A 22,156-nucleotide genomic window follows, 5' to 3' on the forward strand; every position below is an offset into this window, starting at 1 on the left:
GGTGATGCACGTGGCCCCCATTCAAGGGCATTTTTATGCCCCAGGACCACCACCTCCATGGTGGATACATATACATATAGGAGGGCTGCACGGACCACCCGGGTCCCAAGTACCACCACCTCCCTGGGGTTTTAAAAAAAGGTGGGGCCACACAGATCCACCTCCTAGGGCTTTTAGTAGTCCCAGGGACCACCACCTTCCCAGGGCCAACATGTGTCAAGTGGGCAGGGAACCAGGCAAAAGTATTGGTCTCACACACAGGGAGCTGCATTTTTAGCAGCTCGTTGTGAGCAGGAGCAATGCCAGATCCCTCTTGAGGCAGGGAGCCAGCAGAGACCACTGGGGAAAGTAAGACTCCCCTGCAGACCCCAACGGTGCAGACTGGGTGTCCTGGGTGGGCTCCAGGACACCCAGCCTGACAAGGATGGGCCCCAGAAAATGGGGTCCCTGGGGCCAAAATGAGCCCTGGGAAGGGGGCAGCATGGGCCCCTCCTCCATTATTTTTTTGACTAGGTCCTGGGGGATCGGGTCCCCAGAGCCAAAATCAGCCTGGGGAGTGGGGTTGCATGGCCCACCTCCACCCATGTATTTTAGCCAGGCCCCGAAGTCAAAATCGTCCCGGGGAGGGGGGCTGTGCTTCCCCACCCCCTATTTAATTTCAGCTGCGCCCCGGAAGATGGGGTCTCCAGGGCCAAAATCAGCCTGGGGGCAGCACAGCCTCCTCCCTTTCTAAAAATATAAAGAGGAAGACCTTGGCTCGCTCTTGAAATTTCCTTAAGTATGCAAATGTCTAAAAACATCAGCTCTCTGGCCCTGTTCCGTTTCTCATAGTAGTATGCAAAGGTCTTCCCTCCTTTTCCCACATTGATGGACATTTACCAAAAGACCCCTGACCATGTTTCCCACAGACTTTGGTGATGGGCTCTTGATGCAGAGGAATACATGGACATCTCCACCAAATAAAGAACCAGTTATTTCATATAGTAAAGGGGAAGTACCCCTGTTTGGTGGAGATTCACCTCTGTGTACTCTCATCATCTTCTCTTGAAGAGGCTTTAGGTTATGACAAATTTGTGGATAAAGATGCTGCAGGAAGAATCACATTGCTAAAACTACAAGCACACAAGGTCACTACAGACATTACCTTGTGGTCCTTTACATAGCTGTAGTACAGCTTATGCACTAGACATTTACCCGACCAGGTAGCACTTGATAATTAACCAGTAGAAAGTATTCCAGTTTTGGCCAAAGTGTGAATTCTTCTTTGAAAAAACTGATGTTCCTTTCTGGCCATGATGCTCATTTCACAGAATTTAAACCTTAATGGGATGCACTTACAATTATAAATATAGCAAGTGCTCCAGCTTTAGCTCCACTTCAGTAAAGCACAAAGGATCCTAACTTCTTGGCCTTCAGAAAGGAAGTGTGTTTCCTCTTGTATTCCATTTGGAAAAACTATATAAAATCCTTAATGGAGGTGAATGCTTTGTTGCACTCTTAACTCTGTACTTCTGTAAACTCAATACTGATTAACTCACAATCACCTTATCCTAATGATCTGAAAAACAAATTCCTACTGGTTTCCCCACACAATCATTCAACACCCATTCAGGACTGGCTGAAACAACTAACGGCCCTCAGTTGCACCCCACATGTTGTGTATTCTACTAGATCATTAGGCAAACACCTGAACATGCAAGACCACATCAGCGCAACATGTAGAGGAGCTAATGACCAACTCAAAACTTTAAGAAAAATCAAACGCTTCCTACCTCCTGATGACATGAAGCTTGCTGCCCAATTCCTAATTATCTCCCGCTTAGATTACAAAATTACGACCCTGGCTATACTTTCCAAAGCTAGACTGGCCCCTCTAAAGTCCACTCTGAACTCTGATGCCAGACTCATCATAGGTTCAAGAAAATGTGAGTACATCCCACCAGACTTAATTCAACTCAATTGGCTGTGCTTCAAAGCAAGGATTTGTCTCAAGATAGCCTGCTTGACACACAAAACAATTCAGTACATCACTTCAGTTGACCTGGCAAAAAAATTGTAACCATCCAGATTGAATCAAACCATAAGAAGCTTCAATAACCAATAGCTGAAGCGACAAAAATTCAATATTTAATTTCAGCTTCGCCCCGGAAGATGGGGTCTCCAGGGCCAAAATCAGCCTGGGGGCAGCACAGCCTCCTCCCTTTCTAAAAATATAAAGAGGAAGACCTTGGCTCGCTCTTGAAATTTCCTTAAGTATGCAAATGTCTAAAAACATCAGCTCTCTGGCCCTGTTCCGTTTCTCATAGTAGTATGCAAAGGTCTTCCCTCCTTTTCCCACATTGATGGACATTTACCAAAAGACCCCTGACCATGTTTCCCACAGACTTTGGTGATGGGCTCTTGATGCAGAGGAATACATGGACATCTCCACCAAATAAAGAACCAGTTATTTCATATAGTAAAGGGGAAGTACCCCTGTTTGGTGGAGATTCACCTCTGTGTACTCTCATCATCTTCTCTTGAAGAGGCTTTAGGTTATGACAAATTTGTGGATAAAGATGCTGCAGGAAGAATCACATTGCTAAAACTACAAGCACACAAGGTCACTACAGACATTACCTTGTGGTCCTTTACATAGCTGTAGTACAGCTTATGCACTAGACATTTACCCGACCAGGTAGCACTTGATAATTAACCAGTAGAAAGTATTCCAGTTTTGGCCAAAGTGTGAATTCTTCTTTGAAAAAACTGATGTTCCTTTCTGGCCATGATGCTCATTTCACAGAATTTAAACCTTAATGGGATGCACTTACAATTATTAATATAGCAAGTGCTCCAGCTTTAGCTCCACTTCAGTAAAGCACAAAGGATCCTAACTTCTTGGCCTTCAGAAAGGAAGTGTGTTTCCTCTTGTATTCCATTTGGAAAAACTATATAAAATCCTTAATGGAGGTGAATGCTTTGTTGCACTCTTAACTCTGTACTTCTGTAAACTCAATACTGATTAACTCACAATCACCTTATCCTAATGATCTGAAAAACAAATTCCTACTGGTTTCCCCACACAATCATTCAACACCCATTCAGGACTGGCTGAAACAACTAACGGCCCTCAGTTGCACCCCACATGTTGTGTATTCTACTAGATCATTAGGCAAACAGCTGAACATGCAAGACCACATCAGCGCAACATGTAGAGGAGCTAATGACCAACTCAAAACTTTAAGAAAAATCAAACGCTTCCTACCTCCTGATGACATGAAGCTTGCTGCCCAATTCCTAATTATCTCCTGCTTAGATTACAAAATTACGACCCTGGCTATACTTTCCAAAGCTAGACTGGCCCCTCTAAAGTCCACTCTGAACTCTGATGCCAGACTCATCATAGGTTCAAGAAAATGTGAGTACATCCCACCAGACTAAATTCAACTCAATTGGCTGTGCTTCAAAGCAAGGATTTGTCTCAAGATAGCCTGCTTGACACACAAAACAATTCAGTACATCACTTCAGTTGACCTGGCAAAAAAATTGTAACCATCCAGATTGAATCAAACCATAAGAAGCTTCAATAACCAATAGCTGAAGCGACAAAAATTCAATAGGAAGTGAACGTATAACCGAGCCTTCTCTGGTCTTGCTTTAAGAATTTGGAATGCTCTTCCTCCTGAAATCAGGGCTACCCCCTCGAGTGCCACGAAGTGAAATGGTTGCTCTTGAGCATCTACCTGCAAAAGTAGACCTGAAGCTACTCAAACTAACTCTAATCCCTGGGCTACAGTTGTGTTTCTAGTGTCCAATGATGCATTTGTAATGTTTGATGCATACTATTGCCTGATTTGTACTTTTCTACTCACTGAATACCTACTAACCCTGGGCGTAGTTCACGTAGTCGCGCTTCGCGAAGCTTCGCGAAAATGTACTTGCACTACGTGAGCTACGCGTAGCTTCGCAAGCTTGCGTAGTTGCTTGGTGCGCCCGTTCGCGATGGCTTTTTCTTGTTCGGGAGCGCGGTGAGCGTGTTCGGGGAGCTGTTTGCATGCTCATGGATAATATCTCACGATCTTACCCATGCGGTCGCCAATGGGAGCGGCCATCTTGTTTTTCAATTGTCCTACCTGCTCGCGATGCCTTATTTCCTGTTCCGGGTCCCGGATAGCGTGTTCGCGATGTGCATTGACGTGTTCGGCAGCGCATTTTACTTGTTCGCGATGAATAGTGCATGTTCGTGAGAAATATCACGCGAACTTACCCACGCGGTCGCGAATGGGCGCGGCCATCTTGTTTTTCACTCTATGCTATGGTTCTGGGCCTACTTTTCTATCCTCCCTTTATCTTTGGAACCCTTTGTCTTTAAAGCATTTTTTCTGACTTTTTTTAGTTATCATCTATCTATCTCTTTGTATTTTGCATTATATTTCTACTTTTACAGTGTTTGTTTTTACTTTTATAAAGTTCTTTCTTTCTTTTTCCACCTAACTTTCTTTTCCCCGTCTAACTTTTCATGTCCGCCTCCCACCCACCCCAGAACCATGGCCAAGGGCACAGCTAGTGCCAAGGGCAAGGGACCTGCAGAAGCAGCAGGCAAGGTCCGCCTGCCTTGCGGCAGAATGCGTCCTGCAGGGGTGCAGGCCCGGCAACTGTTTGGGGAGGAGGAGGTGGCCGCCCTTGTTTTTTTCATCCAGCGCCACCTCCCCTTGACCTTGGCAGCAGGCAGCAGGCCCGGTTCCGGGTATGCTACCCAGGAGCGGCACCGTCGGTGGGCGAAGGTGCGCCGGGCAGTGTTCCGGTGCTCTGGGGTCCGGCGCACCCACAATCTTCTAGCCCACCGGTGGTCCGACATCCTGGACCGGGAGCCTGACCTGTTGGACCTGCTAGGTGTCGAGGTCGTCGGGCTTGGTGAGTAACTTATTGTGTATAAATTAAATTTGACGAACAACAAGATTACTGCTGCGTGCCAAGCGTTGCTGGAAAATTACGTTCCAAAAAGCAAAATCTTCTTTGATTTAAGGACCCAGGTTCTCGGTGGTACTCTTACTTGTTTGCAACTTAGTTTGCGCTAGCTTGTGCTGATTATGTAAGAGTTTATTTTACAGAACTGAAGTTAGGTAATGCGATATGCTAGAGAGACTCTAGTCCTTCCATTGTCCTACTGTGAAATAGTGGTGGATGGATATTGGATACTAGGTTTAGTTTGTTAGTATTAGTTCATAATTGTTTTATGCGGTCTGGGTGACGCCTCCTCTGTCACTGAGTGCTGCTTACCCCAGTCCTCCGTAAAACCTTTTGTACTTTGTTTAGTGAGTGGTAGGCTTAACATGGTCAGTCAGAAGCAGAGCTAGATCAGAATCATGCAACCAACCCACAATTTGTTGTATGTATGTATGCACAAATGTATGCATGTGTCCTCCATCTCATCTATGCATTTGATGGCTGAAAAAAATGGAAATGCAGACTTAGTGAACAATTGGCCCGTCTGGAATACGTGGTGTAGGTCAAGTGGTACTTACTAGGCTTCGTATTGTAATCAGAATGATTATGGAACACTGGAGTGTTCATAAATAAGTAGACGATCCGTGAATGCAGGAAGAAGCCAGTAGTCGATCCATCTGATTAGATAGGTCAATTTTATTGCAATTGTTGTTTCCTAAATTGTTGTTTGACTTATTTTTCCAAATGATTTATTATTATTTGTTTCACAGCACTCCTTAATGTTTGTCTCTTTCTTTATTATATTTTACATGATCATCAGCACCACCCAGGGGCAAGAAGACGGGGTCGGAGCCGGTGGGGGAACCACAGGACTTCTCCTCTACCGAGGCTCCTGCTGCTGGCCCCAGTAAGTCCTCCAGTGGTTTTATTGACATTTAGATTTCCCTAACTTTTACTGCATCTTTTTTTTTCCGAACTATAAATTATGGTTTCACTTTCTAATTCTATTTTTTACAAAAGCTTACTTCTATGACCTTGACTATCTGTTTAGACCTGCTCATCGGTAAATATACCCTGGCAAAGACTGGCACTATTTATCTCTGCTTTGCGGATTTGAGTAGTGCCTTTGACCTGGTGGACCATGGCATTCTCTGGGCAAATCTTATTGAAATCGGGGCACCTGAGGGCATTGTGTTCTTCTTAGCACGTCTTTATGCCAAATTACGTGCTTGTGTCCGTTACGGTCCCAACGGGGAATGTACCACTAACTTCGAAATTGGACGTGGAATTAGGCAGGGATGTGTGTTGGCGTCACTGCTATTTACACTTTTTATTAATGAGATTGATCTTTTTCTTAAATCTTTGGCAGTGGACGCCCCCAAAATCAATAGGGACTCAGTCCCTGTGTTATTATACGCGGATGACGCGGTCCTAATTTCACGTACCCCAAATGGCCTTCAGCGATTGATGGACGGCTTTTCTCAATTTATCACAAGTAGAAAGTTAGTGATAAATAAATCCAAAACCTATGTTATGGTATGTGGGCGTAGGAACAAAAAGACTCAGTCTTCCTTCTTTATAGAGGGACAGAAAGTTCAGGCTGTTGATAATTTCTCATACTTGGGGGTCACTTTTTCAAATAAAAATATTTGGGTTAATGAACATAAGAATGTCAGGGCCAAGATGGCGAGGAGTGCTCATGGAATTTTTTCCATGGCCACGAAACTTGGAGACAGGCGGGTTCAGGATATGCTTAAAATCTTTCAGTCCCGCTGTGTTTCGATTGCCTTATACGGAGGTGGCATTTGGGGCTATGCCCCGGCGGGATCTCTTCAGGTCGAGGAGAATCTTTTTCTGAAGAGACTTTTGTGTTTGCCAAGCTCTGTTTCCAATGTTCTAGTGCATAACGAATTGGGTATTTACCATCTTGCCGATCTGATCCTCCTTAGGCCTCTGTTGCTATGGCGTTCCATCTGGATAAAAGAAGAGACCTCATTATGTAGAGCTATTATTTCTGACTGCCTCTCTCTGGACCATCATCTGAAGATCCCATGGTTAAAGTATATCGTGTATAGTTTTCATGAGATCTTTAATATTAATATCATGGTGGATCATTGTGGGGCCAATGAGTTGTCTAAAGCAGAACTTAAGCACTGCTTTTTACAACAGCTCTCCACCAGGAGGTTACAAAACAGTTTGGAACTTTCTTCCTGTGTTCTTTATTACGATCTAAATGAATTTGTAGGTCTCCAACCGTATTTGTTACAAGTGAGCTGGAAGTCACATCGGTTTGTGTTGGCCAGATTTAGAACCGGAATAGCCCACAATCTTGTTGCTTTCCCCTCTCAGTACCTACATCCTGTTGGCCCCTGTCCATGTGACAATACTACCCCCCAAAGCACTGTGCACTTTCTTTTGCTTTGTCAGTTGTATAAACATCTGCGGATTGCTTATCTGAAACCCTTATTTGCAAAATTTGGAGTTAGATCAATACATGACTGTATGAGCTTGCTTTTTAATCTACATCATCCCGATGTTTGTTTTTATACAGCTACCTTTCTTCTTAAATCAATTAATGCAAGGAAAAGTATGCTTTTTTAACTTTTTAATATTGTTGTATATTTTGCCCATGACTCTGTTTTATATTTTATGCTGTGCTTTTATGGTCTTGTTAAATGTACCGAATAAAGCCTTATGAAATGAAATGACTATCTGTTTCCAAATTCTGTTTATCCCTGCCTCTAACTAAGTTGCTTCTAAATGCCTCTGCTATGACTAACTGTACTACTACTGTTACTAATATTACTTTGTCTGTAGCGAAGTTTGCACAGTTGCCCACTCTGTATTGAAGGTTTTCTTTGAAATAATAAAACTCTGATTGACCAATAGCTCTAGCCACTGTGTCCTGCTGTCCTTTGGGTTGTCCTCTTCTAGTCTTCTCAATGTTGAGGCTTTGTCAATTACCACAAACAAAATGGCCAACCAGATATTTGACTAGTATTTTTGATCGGATAGTACATGATACTACTATTGTCTAGTGATTCTGCAGAGCCACATACAGAACTATGCACAACAAAATAGGATGTTGGTGATGATCACACCTCAGTCCGAAGAACCCACGATCCCCTGACCGACTAGCTATAGTGTCTCACATTAGGGTCCCACTCCCGACTCCCCCCATGAAGAAGATACACAATGTTGATGATGACTGAGACAGACAACCCAGAACATAATAACACCCTTTTGCTCACTCACTTGTGTAAGTACACCCACCACACCAAATACCACAGAGTCTATGTGTAAGTTCAAAAGGTGTATTTGAAAAAAGTAACAAACTCTGTAAAACGTTAATATGAAATTTAATTTACTACAGCCATAGTCAATGAGCCAGCAAAATGCCTAAGATTAAAACAGTAAACATTTACAACATTTACAAGTGCATGACAACAAGAACAAGAGCCAAGATCTTTTGAATTCTGGAAGACCCCTCACCGTAGAACGTAGAAATACTGGTTACATCATCTTGCATCATAATAAGCTCTGTAAATCTTTGGTTTGTAGAAGGGAATCTTCTGCCTATTATATGAGAAAAATGCTGCGCGTTAGCCGTTAGATAGTATACTGGTGAATGCAACCATTTTGCAGTCATGGCAAAAAGTGTAACATGTATGTGATGGCTGAGCAATATGGACTAAATAAACTCAATAAGTGGGTTGTTTTTCGACCTCTTCACTTGTACGCAACAGTCAAGTGGCCTCAAAGGCGTCTACTGCACATGTCAATAAGCTGGCAGGTATAATTAAATATGCGCCAAAAGAGTAGTAGTCGACATGATGAATCTAAAAGGGTTACACATGGCTCAGGCTAACTTTCAAAAGAGTAGAGTAGGACTAGATGACCCTAGGAACCATATCACTACTAGTGTCTGTCTACTGACTGTACTTACTGTCTAGTGCTGATGTATGTTGGATTAACTTTTTTTTCAATGTTCCAAGTGAACACTAATAAAATAGGGGGAGGTTTCCAGGCATCTAAAAATTTGTGATGTTTTTTTCTAGGCACACTACCATCCACCAGTGCCGGCGGGGCCAGCGGCGATGCGGCCATTCCAAAGGGGGCAGGAGAACTGGCGGCACCTGCAGGAGAGACAGGGGGGAGCCAGCAGCCGTGGCCGGCGGCGGTAAGTTATATTCATTACTTCTTGACATTACTACTAGATGGAAGTGTGTTCACTATTTCACTGTACTGTGCGACTTATTAAGTTGTAGTGAACATTATACAATGGTTGAAGAAGACACCCTTTACTTAGCATTAGCAGCGTGAGTTGAGTAAACAATGGCCTCTTCTATTTGACTCCAAAATCAGCTGTGAAGGTTTTATGGAGAAGATAAACTCAGAAAAGATGACCTTGATGGATGTGTTGAACAAAGAGGGAAAGAACTAAGGGTGGAAGGACGGGCGAGATAAATAATATGACTGACTGGCAGAGAAGGACATGTTGTTGGAAGCATGCATAGGTGGCTGATAGTAATCAGATCAGATGCATGGGTTGTTGAAGGATGGGTGGAAGGTGAAAGAGAATGCCTGCCTGGGTGGGTGACACAGTATGGTGGATAGTGCTAGATAGCAAGAATCAGCGGTGTTTGGTTCAAATTCAAACTAAAAGCCAAGGCAAGCAAGGAAGGAGCGGAAGCATGGGTGGTTGTCGGTGAAACCAACTAAGTATGAGATATATAAAAAAGAAGGATAAACGTTTACTTTAATGGATGTATGCCTGGATGTACTATCATCAATAGACAGTATAGGTGGAAAGTGTCATTGGAGATTCTTACTTTGAAGAAAATGTAAAAGAAACTGCGCCACAGTAGCAAAGCGTAGGGGAATATAGCCTATAGGTAGTATTATCAGAATACAGTAGACTTGCAGTAGTTTTGCAGGCCTATCTGTTGTTTATGGTTATTGGTTACACAATCAATGAAAGCAAAGTACCCTCTGCAGTAGCGGTTGGTGGTGGGAGTGCTGGCGGGCGGTGACATGGGGAGGGGCAGGGTGGGTGGCACTGGCGAGTAAACTGTGTATTACGGCCAAATATAGGTAATCAACATAAAAATAAATAAAATTATTTTTATTGTGCGCACTGCACCGCCGAATGTGATGCAGTGCGTGCAACAATTTTTAATGTATTGTTTAATTACCTGTGATTGTCCTTAATCCATAGTTTACTATCCCCACCCTGCACCTTCCCACGTCACCGCCCGGCAGCACTCCCACCACCGATCGCTACTGACCTGATGTTGTATTACCATCTATAATATGAATATAAGCAATGATCATTGGATCAGATAAATAATCAGCCTTTTTGTAGTACCCAGGGCAGGGTGTAAGTGAAATTGTTCATTTGCCCTCATGTAACAGACAGAGTATGGCCAGTGCCACCGGCCGTAAGGCGTCATACAAAAATATGAGCTTCCCCACCTGCAGACAGTAGTAGTAAATACAACTAACGTGAGTCTGCATCATGTGGCTCATATCTGTTTCTCTTGGGTGCAAGCTTAGCTGACTGAGCGGGCATGCCGGCTACAACAAGGTTATGTAATTGCGCTAAACTAAAGATTAGAACAACACGACTGGTGTACCGGAGTACATAGTATGATTATAATGTCGGAAACTCCCACAAATGTTAGAGTCCAAGGAAGTAGGAGTAGAGATACTTACCACCAAATCACAAATGTTATGAATTGTGCTTGCTAGTGATACTGTGACACTATGTGTTGAATGATTTTAGTGTTTCTGTTTTGCTAAGAGTATTGGCTACAACATGTTCTTTTACTTTCTTGATATAGATACTCCTTCCACATCCACACCAAAACCATCTCGGAAGGAGTTGGCCGCCAGGGCCCGGCGCCATAAACTGGAGGCCATTTGCGAAGAATATCGCTGGCTGGTGGCTCAGGCGGAGGAGGAGGAGAAGGCAGCTGCAGCTGCAGCCTCCTCCAATGCCCCGGGCCCCAGTCAGGCCCTGCCTCTAGTTTCACGGTGCCGCGGTCCGGCAGCCGTCTGCCGCCGCGCCTCCATCTCAACCACTGCTGCCCCCCACCCTGCATGTAACTGCAGGGTATTTTGCCGCCAGCTGCTCCGCCGGATGGCACGCTTAGAGGAGAACCTAGAGGAGCGGGTACAAATCCTGGTGGACAAACACCTGAAGGCCTGCCGACTATAGAGGACCTTGTCATTTGCCCCTTTTTTAATTCCTTTTGTTGGTGGGTGGGTTTTTGGGCGTTGGGGATTCATTCGAACATTGGGACTCTTGGACTTTCGTTTCGTTGTGGACATTGGTTGGGGTTAGGGAGGGGGATGGGTTAGGTCAGAGTGGGATAGTTTATTTTTGTTAGGGATATTAAATTTTATACTATTTACTTATACGATGTTAATGTTTTGTGGTGGGTTACTGTTTTCCGAATTCAATCTAAGTTACATGGTTTGTTACTTTGTTTCCGTGCTGCTGCATGCCCACAGCCAGTGTTTGATTTAAAAGATCTGCCGATTTTGTAACACACAAACTGATAGATGCAGTACCCCTCACTGAGTTATTTTTAATTGTCATAATAGTACTGTCAGTCTCTCCTCCTAGTCCATACCTCCCACCAAACTTATCTTACCTGTGATTGATGATGAAGTTCGGCACACTGATGGCTGCATGGTTGGTTTCCCAAATGAACGGAGAAGATGCCATTATTGTGGTGGTAGTAGTAGACACTGGCAATAGCATTTGAAAAAAGAAAGAGAAAGTCACTTGACTGAGAGACTGTGGGAGGAGTAGTAGAACAAAGTAAACTACAGCATGGGTGGGCAAGCAGAAGAAGATCCTTGCCCTGCCTTAGTTGAAATTCAATTAGTGTTGCTTTCACCACATCTGCCCCAGCAAGCGTGTGATCAATTGTTGGTGTACATTTAATGTAGTCACATCACACCTCAATATAAATCACACAGCCCGGGGGAAGGGGGTTAGGGATTGATAAATGGATGGGAAGTGGGGTTTTGGGAAGGGTTTGAGAAAGAAAAACAGACAGTATGCATGGACACAACAAAAGTAAAAAACACAATCTTGTAAGACGACCATGATCCATTATCAAAGAAATCAAAGTATAAAGTGAGAAAAAGCAAATGCATGCATGCTGAGGAAGAGAACTTGATGGTTAATGATAATGAGTTGTACTTACTAACTAATATTACCCAATGAGACAGTACAGGGAAGAAATTATTAATATGAAATTTGCCTTGCCTGTCTGCCGCCCTCAGAGCTCAGACCGAATCAAATTACATGCTGTACCGGGCTTACTTTTATTTTTCAAGCTAGCAAAGGAAATGTAAAAATAGTTGTAGGGATCAATTACCAAACAAACCACAACACACAGTCGTAATGATTGAAGAGAAAAAAGGAATCAAATAAATTTAAAGACGAATGATGAATGATACTAAAGTTACTGTATTATCCTGGTCCAAATGTTGAGTTGCATCATTCTCGTCATTCCTCTTGGTCCTCCCTTCCATGGACACTCCGCACATCAATCTTGGATACCACTGCCTGCCTGATGCGGAATGGTAAGGTAAGTGTGAGTTGTTTCTCCCACTATAGCACAGGTTTAAGGCCGGCCTGTAATTGTAGATGGAAAAACAAACGGGGTATTGAAAAATTACTGCATTTAAAACAATAAACTCAATTACAGTGGAGTGCAAGAAGAGAAGACAAGACTCTGGAGAGAACACTTTCAGACTGAGGCAGCTTGGATAGGATACATAGTGTCTACTCTACAGCATTAAGCTACAACAACAACGGGACAGGACTCAGGAGCCAGCACAGCCACAGAACAGGAGAACCGTGGCACAGGCCAGACACTCTACCCCTTACTTACATTTTGACCGAGCCAGTCAAATGTCATATGCACTGCAGCAACATAGCATTTTCCAAATGAAGTGACTAAATCAATGCACCACTGTCCCTCATACCACTACACTCTACTCCAGTCCACACCACTACACAGACATCTAGCCTAGGTCTGCTGTGGTTCTTGTTCAAACTGTTTACCTTTTAAGTCAGCCCATGAAACACAGTTATTCCATCAATTGTCTCCGATCCAACTGACTGACTGTGTGCAAAGATAGTATGCTCAGCAGCATCATGATGATGACCGTGTGGTACGTGTTCTCCAACACCAACTCAGTCTGTAGTGACTGATTAAGTTTATAATATATTCCATAATACAAAATTGCAACGGATATTGGCCGGCACCTGCAGTGGTAGGAGTACAATGTGGTTATTAAACAACAAGGAAACATTAACTGTCACCTCACCTGAGTCACTTTTACTTTGTCGATAAACTAGTATAGTTCTACTTCATGCACATTCATTCGTAGTCAGCCAGCATCTAATGCAATGCATGCCATCATTCACAATAATCACTCATTACCTGTCTTGCTGTTCTCTTTGGCTGTCAGATCTGATGCCTGCCTAGCCTTCTGACAGTCAGTGATGAGTTTCTTTCGGCTTGGAAAAAAAACGGAATATAGCTGGAGTCACGTTTCACTTCTTATGGAGGGACTGTTAGAGGCAACATGTATTGTACTATTCTCCATCTCCATCCAATGTCTGGCTTGCTTGAAATGTATTTAGGGAGAGTAAGGAAGATGGAGCAGGACCCTGAGGAGTGGAGTGGACAGTTATGCACAGACGTGCAACTCCAATAGGGAAATAAAAAGAGGGGACTGTTGATGGATTTGTTGTGATTAGATTTTGAACCAGAAAAACAGATACACAGTCACACACAAATAAAGGAAGGGAGAACAATTTGAAAGCCTAGTTGTCAGGGAAGAGGAGCTCATCCTCAAACTCTGGTGGTTTGGACAGAAGTACGTCTAACAACCCACTACTTATGTCATCGAAGTAGCTCTCCTCTTCCTGCTGTGATTCACGTATTTTGTACTCCGGTGGTATAAAGTGTTGATTCATTTTGATCATGGTTAACCTCTCAATGCTTTTGGGCGAGAGACTGGTCCTTTTGACAGTAACAATGGCACCAGCAGCACTGAGAACACGCTCTGAAGAGACACTTGCAACAGGGCAAGCCACATACTTTATCGCCAGCCTGCTGAGCACTGGCCATTGACTTCTTTTCCCATACCAATACACCAATGGGCTTTGCTCCATGAAGACCTCTGTTGTGTCATCCAGGGGTGGTCCGATTTGCTTGGCCTCTTTTGCCTTTGCATCAGTCATGGACGTACAAAACCCTTTCCGTAGAAACCAATCACCTGCCGTTTTTTTAAATGTGCCTGATGATCCTGTTGGTGCTGTTGATGTTATTGCTGGCAGTGTTGTTGACTGCCGGGAGGCAAACGCACTGCTCTCAGCCTCTGAAGTAGAGCTTGACTCTGGGTACCCTGCAGTACTTTTTCTGCCCTGGGGGGGCGGGCCTCTAATTAAGATCCGTTCATTTTCAAAGTCAGTGGCTTTCTCAGCTATCAAAGTTTTGTACTTGGCAACATCCACTTCTGAAAAAGGAATTACTTCATTACTACGCAGCAATAATTTGTAACGTGGATCCAAAATTGAGGCAGTAATGTAATGTGGATGTGACACAATGTTATTTTGAATCCTTGTATTGTCAGATAAGTGAGCGACTAAGGTGTCTGCCAAATAACATGCATCTAATTTGTCATCTACACCTGCGTCCATTTCTGACACCTCCTTCAGCTCTTGCTCTAGCATGTACAACAATGGGATAGCTTGGCCCATAGTACAGTCTTCCCTGCTCACTTCACGTGTGAAGACCTCAAAAGGAAGTAGCATCTCTGTCAGGCATTTGACGAGATCCCATTGGGACATCTCAACGGTCATGCCTTTCACAGTAGGCTCTCCTGACCTTTTCATGACATAAGCATTAAGTGGTATGTACTGCTCAAACAGACGCTCAAGCATGTAATACGTTGAGTTCCAACGTGTTGGCACCTCCTGGATGAGTGCTTTGACTGGCATTTTATGCTCACGTTGAATGACCCTTAGCTGCTTCCGGGCTTTAAAAGAATGGTTGAAATGTGTGCATATTCTTCTGCAGGTGGTCAGTAAGCTGCTGACTTTGCTTTCATTTTTCAGAAAGTCTTGAACAACAATGTTAATGCAGTGTGACAAACATGGGACCCTGAAATAGCCACCATCTTTCATGGCCCTAACTACATTACTACCATTGTCCGTGGCAACAAAACCAATGGTAAGCCCTCTTGGTCGAAGCCACTCAGACACCTTGCTGTTAAAGTCATCCAAAATGTTTGCAGCAGTATGAGATTTCTCCATAGCAAACATGGATACAGTTGCATGTTTGCGAGTGTCTTTAAAAATCTCAGCGGTGTCAACAACACCGTCAGATATCTTATCTTTAACACCCGAAAAAGAGACCCAGTGTGCAGTGATGCACACGCAATTAGTGGCTTGGCAACTGGTCCACATGTCTGTTGTCAGGTGTATACTCTGAACAGCACTCTGTTTTAAGGCTTTTCCAAGCAATTCCAGCACGTCGTGATGTAGTGCTGGAACAGCAACTCTTGCGAAATAGTAGCGGCTGGGAACTTTCCGTTTTGGGCAGATGGTGGTCACAAATTCAAGAAAACCCACCCCTTCAACAAAAGAAAAAGGGAGAAGGTCCAGTGCTAACATTTTAGCCAGCTTCGCATTGTACAAACGTGCTATTGGGTGGTTGCATTCGTACTGCCCCTCCGGCCTAGTAAACTTGCTAAGAATGGTAGGCTGCATGGTATTCCTTCCTGCGGTCACCGTGGCACTTTTTGGGCCAGCAGTACTCTTGGTGTCTCTGGCTGACTCTTACTCTTGTGCCAATGAGATGTGGCTGAGGATGTGGGCGTTACCACTGCAGTGCTGGGGACACGGCTACTTTGTGTACCACTACCACAGAGAATGACTCCCTCTTCTTCCTGTTCCACCGTGAGCGGACTTTCTACTCGTTTATGCCCAACAGCAATGGCTCCCGTTTTCAATGCGACTAAGGTGCTCCTCCCAGTGGATTGCGTGGTGTTTTTTCAGATGGGTCATTTGGCCTCCGGTACCATAGTTTGTACCAAGCTTACCACGACTAACAGAGGTATGACAAACGGAGCATATAGCAATGTTCTCCTCCTTTCCGCTAACCGCAAAGAAGTCCCACACCGGGGAGCTTAACTTTTGTCTCCTGCTGGAGGTGCCACTCCCACTTCCAATGCTGGATGAACTGGAGGGTGTGTGTTGAATTTGACTATGTGCAGTACCACTACCTACTTCTGCTGAGGTGGTGCTTGTGCTGGATGTAGGACGCTGCCCGCCCTTTGCTAATGTAAATAAGTAAGCTGGAGGTCGTGTTGGTATTACGTGTGTTGAAGGTGTGCGTGCTACATCCCTCGCAGCCATTTTGGATAGTGTAAAAATGTTGGTCTCCATCTCCTCAGGCCCGGGAGTGATGTTCGTGATGACTGGCTCATCTTCATCATCATCATCATCCTGCTCTTCTACATCAACCTCCATAAGTGTAAGGCTTTCTGGAACCTTCCTTTTTCCATGCCTGCTCTTGTGACGTGTTTCCCTCTCAGACTCAGTTTGTGGCTTCCATGTGGCATCTAGATCATCAGAAGGGGGGCTTGGTGAAGAACTTGATGTACTAACCCTCCTTTTCCTTGCTGGGGATTTGGAAGCCAATGGAACTTCTAAAGGAGTGGCTTCCTCTTCTTCCTCTGCATGAGGCTCAATTTCCTGAACTGCCCCTACTTCGGGAGGAACTACAGCTACTATTGCGGGCGGTGGTTGCGGCTGTTGACCACTTATCTGCTGTGTTCCCTCCTGCGTTGATTGTGTACTACTTTGAGATAGCGATAAGTTTAGTTCAGGCTCAGCATCACTGCTTTCCACCATAAGGCTGGCTACCTCTTCCACACTCATCTGCTTGGGCCTGGGTTGGTGGGTTGGGCCCACTGATGTGGAGGTGCTGCCCCCAGCTTGGCCCCCCGACACCGCTGCTGCAGGTGTCATTTTTGGTGTCCCAAAAACGGTTTTGGGAGGCACGCCAGACTTAAGTAACACTTCCTTCTTCTTCTGTTCCTTCTTCTCCATGGCAACTTTCTTGGCACCGGAGGACCTGCTACATGCTTTCTTTGGGGGCATCTTCTTCAGATGTCAAAACAGCACTCAGTTGCACAAGTTGCAGAGATGCCTGGTCAGGCCACTCACACGTCACGTCGTGTACAGCAGCAGGACGTCGGTCTGGCACCACAACGGTCGATGATGATGACACACCTCCTCTGTCTTTTCTGCACCTAAAAGCAAAAAAGCCAGAAGAACATCAGTAAAAAGATCAATAATATAATATATAACTTCTTAGTGTCTGGTGGGTGGTCACAATTATTAAATTTTATGAAGTCAGTGAACAACAACAGTATAGCCATTTAAGAGACTGACAAGGCCAGGGCTCCTGGTGTACCTGTACTGTGTACACTCAGGAAGAAGAATAGCAAAGAACAAAAACATAAATGTAGTGTTATGGGATGGATGCAGCATCAGGGAGCAACAACAACGAACATATACACATAAAAACTAAAGGCATTTATTTACAACACCCAAAAAGTGAAATGTACCCCCGAAAAAAAGTAAATCCCACATATTACAATTCAATCCAAAGCCATACATGATGTTGAAATTTAACGCACAACACAAAAATAGTTGTTTAAATTCCATGCACCTGTGATGATTGATGAGTAGTACCCCTGGGCCTACTGTACGACTAGGACACAAGCTTGGAGGCCTATGGAAAAAGCACAGTGGCTGGTACCACAAAATGGCCGCCACCACATGGCCAGGCCACTCACAAAAACAAGAAAAGGTCAGGAATACAAGACAGACAATGCAGGCTTATTGCATAAGCACAATGCCTGCCTCTACAAAATGGCCGCCACACATGCTCAGGCCACCCACCACAATAATAACAAAAAAGTGTTAACAAAGGACAGGAACAGGAAGTTGTAGTGTCTGTGGGAGTTACTTCCTCTCCTAAAAATATTTTTGAAAAAATAAAAGTGACTTCGTGCTCCAAAACTACAGCAGAATGACAACCTGAGGAGTTTTTTTAGCAAAATGCACAAAATCAGCGTTTTTGAGAAGAATTTATGTTGCTCGCGTGATATTGTTTGCCAGATTGCAAATGCCGCATGTTCAGGATCGGGAACTGTACAAAAAGGCTTTATCGCGTGCACGAACACGCATATTGAGAGCGCGAAAAATGACAAAAACTGTAAGTCTGCGTTGTTGCGCTGTGCAGAGTTACCGAAAGTGCGCGAGCTGAATCCCTAGGGTTACCTACTGGCAGAAAAGCCCTATTTATTTTAACACACACCCAAAAACTACTATTCCACCCCAAAAAACACCTTTTGCAATGAAATCCAAAGCCATCCATGGTGTAAAAAAATAATTCAACAGACAACACAAAATGTAAATTTAAATAATGCACCAAAGATTTGAGGATGACTACCTCTGGGCGTACTGGCAGATTAGGCCACAAGCTTGGAACAGAATGGCAAAAGCAAGCACACTGCTTGGATGGCTCCACAAAATGGCCGCTACACAACAACAAGAAATGGAAGACAGTCAATGTAAGCCTATGGCAAAAGCACAATGCCTGCCTTCACAAAATGGCCGCCACACACATGCTCAGGCCACCCACCACAATATTAATAACAAAAAAGTAATTACAAAGGACAGGAACAGGAAGTTGTAGTCTCTGTGGGACTTATTTCCTCTCCTAAAAATATTTTAAAAAAATTAAAAGCTTCTCCGTGCTCCAAAACTACAGCAGAATGACAACCTGAGGAGTTTTTTTAGCAAAATGCACAAATTCAGCGTTTTCGAGAAGGATTTATGTTGCTCGCGAGATATTGTTTGCCAGATTGCAAATGCTGCATGTTCAGGATCGTAAACTGTACAAAAAGGCTTTATCGCGTGCGCGAACACTTATATTGAGAGCGCGAAAATTACGAAAACTGTAAGTCCTCATTGTCGCGCTGTGCAGAGTTACCGAAAGTACGCGAGCTGAATCCCTAGGGTTACGTACTGGCTGAATAGCCCTATTTTTTTAACACACACCCAAAAACTGCTATTCCACCCCAAAAAACACCTTTTGCAATGAAATCCAAAGCCATCCATGGTGTAAAAAAAAATCAACAGACAACACAAAATGTAAATTTAAATAATGCACCAAAGATTTGAGGATGACTACCTCTGGGTGTACTGGCAGACTAGGCCACAAGCTTGGAACAGAATGGCAAAAGCAAGCACACTGCTTGGATGGCTCCACAAAATGGCCGTTACACACCCACAACTACAAGAAATGGAAGACAGTCAATGTAAGCCTATGGCAAAAGCACAATGCCTGCCTTCAGAAAATGGCCGACAAACACATATGCTCAGGCCACCCACCACAATATTAATAACAAAAAAGTGATTACAAAGGACAGGAACAGCAAGTTGTAGTCTCTGTGGGACTTACTTCCTCTCCTAAAAATATTTTTTTAAAAATAAAAGCTTCTCCGTGCTCCAAAACTACAGCAGAATGACAACCTGAGGAGTTTTTTTAGCAAAATGCACAAATTCAGCGTTTTCGAGAAGGATTTATGTTGCTCGCGAGATATTGTTTGCCAGCTTGCAAATGCTGCGTGTTCAGGATCGCAAACTGTACAAAAAGGCTTTATCGCGTGCGCGAACACTTATATTGAGAGCGCGACCATGACGAAAACTGTAAGTCCTCGTTGTCGCGCTGTGCAGAGTTACCGAAAGTACGCGAGCTGAATCCCTAGGGTTACGTACTGGCTGAAAAGCCCTATTTATTTAACACACACCCAAAAACTGCTATTCCACCCCAAAAAACACCTTTTGCAATGAAATCCAAAGCCATCCATGGTGTAAAAAAAAATCAACAGACAACACAAACTGTAAATTTAAATATCGCACCAAAGATTTGAGGCTGACTACCTCTGGGCCTACTGGCAGACTAGGCCACAAGCTTAGAACAGTCAATGTAAGCCTATGGCAAAAGCACAATGCCTGCCTTCACAAAATGGCCGCCACACACATGGCCAGGAGGACACAACAACAACAAGCATAAGCCAAGGGGAACAAAGAAAAGAAATGCAGGCCTTTATGGAAAAAGAAGCACACACTACTAAACTACCACCACAAAATTGCCACAAGCCACATGGGCACTCACAGTCACAACAGGCCATGGAAAACAATGAACTGAAGCAGGCCTATAATATATGACCGGACCAAGGAGGCCTGCTAAACAACACAGCTTTAATACAAAAATGAAAATCAACAGGGCTACGAAAGGATTGGAAAGAAGTTACACATCAAGCACACACATCCAACAAAGGTATTTCACACAAACACCCACAAACAGTGAAATACACCACAGCCACATTTAGCATTTCAATCCTATGCCATCCATGCCCTACATGATGTTGAAATTCTACAGACACCACGAAACATGGACCCATGGGTACCCTACTGGCTGAAGTTGCAGAGAAAAACAACTAGGCCCCTATTGAAAGTACAGGCCACCCGCCACAACAATAATTTTTAAAAACAATGAAAATCCCAGAAAAATGTAGGTACAAACAAGCCCCAATGAAACAAACACACCAATTCTCCAACTTACTTGTAGTAAATTAAATCTCAAATCATAAAGTCCTCAAATAAATCCAATCCAATGGTATGATGCAGCAGACAGACACAAAAAGTGATCCTTCCAGCTCCAAATCCAAATGAAAGTGAACAGCACATGCACAAAGCACTGGGAGGAGCCTGCTGGACAGGAACAGGAAGTTGTAGACTCAGGGGCACTTCCTTCCTCTTGAAAAAAAGAGTTAAAAAGAGTTAAAAAATTTAAAGGAATCCTTCTTACTCAAAAGACTACAGCAAAATCAAAATCACAACAGTTTTTCTGAGCAAAATGATCATTTTAGAGAAGGTTTTATGAAGCTCGAGAGATATTCTTTGCCAGATTGTAGTTTGTGCATGTTTGGGATGGCGATCTTACCAAGACAGCCGCCGGAAGTCAGCTTGCGCGCCCGAATGACGTGTTTGCGTTCGCACACTCTCGCGGGCTTGGGCAGCCATATTACAAATTTTGTGGCGCTTGCGAACGGACAGAAAAGCAAGTTGGCGATCACAGAATCACGGTAAGACATTACCGCACGCGCGAGAATGAATATTGAGCGCGCGAGGAAGCAAAACTACTACGCTACACGCTAGATTGCGTAGCAATCTGCAACTTCGCGCTCTACGCGAATCGCGAAGTTACCTAAACTTTGAAAGCTCCGCGAACGGAGCGTAGTTCAACACCCAGGCTTAATACCTACATATATTAATTTGTTACCTTTACCTGTTCATCTTACATACTTTGTCTACAGCGATCCGATGCCCTGTCGGGTCATGTTCTCCCTTTGTAAAACCTTTCAAATAAAATAATTAAGTTGATCTTTTGGAGCGCAATCTGCTCTGTAGTGACTGTCATCTCCTGGTAAGAGCAGAGTCCATGATTTACCCTTTAAAATACCCTAAATATGCAAATGTACAAAATCCATAGCACTCACACCCCAACTCAGAGACCTTCACAGCCCTCACTCACACACTCACAGACCCAGTCACAGACCCACACATGCACTCACACACCCATTCACAGACCCACTCAGTCACTCACATATCCACTCATGGACCGATATAGCCACTCACACCACCACTCACAGATGGATACAGCCACTTACACAACCACTCACAAACCTACACAGACCCTCACACACCCACTCTTAGACCCTCACGGACACTTACACATTTGCTCACAGACCCATACAGTTACTCATACACCCACTCACTGACCTATACAGCCACTCGCACATCCAATCTTAAAGTGTACAGGTAACAATTAGGAAATAAAGTTTTTAAAAAATTGAAAATTCACAGAGAAAACCAAAGGTTGCAGGGACATTATAGTTAGGAAATAGAATTTAAAAACACTTAGAAATTAATTTAAAAAACACAGGTTCCAAGGATGTTATAGTTAGGAAATAGAATAAAAAATCTTAGAAAGTCACTGATAAAAAAGGTTATACGGATATTATATTAAGGTTCTCATTTCACTAGTAG

The sequence above is a fragment of the Triturus cristatus genome, chromosome 5_1 (assembly GCF_964204655.1).
Source record: "Triturus cristatus chromosome 5_1, aTriCri1.1, whole genome shotgun sequence".
In the NCBI taxonomy this organism is placed as follows: domain Eukaryota; kingdom Metazoa; phylum Chordata; class Amphibia; order Caudata; family Salamandridae; genus Triturus; species Triturus cristatus.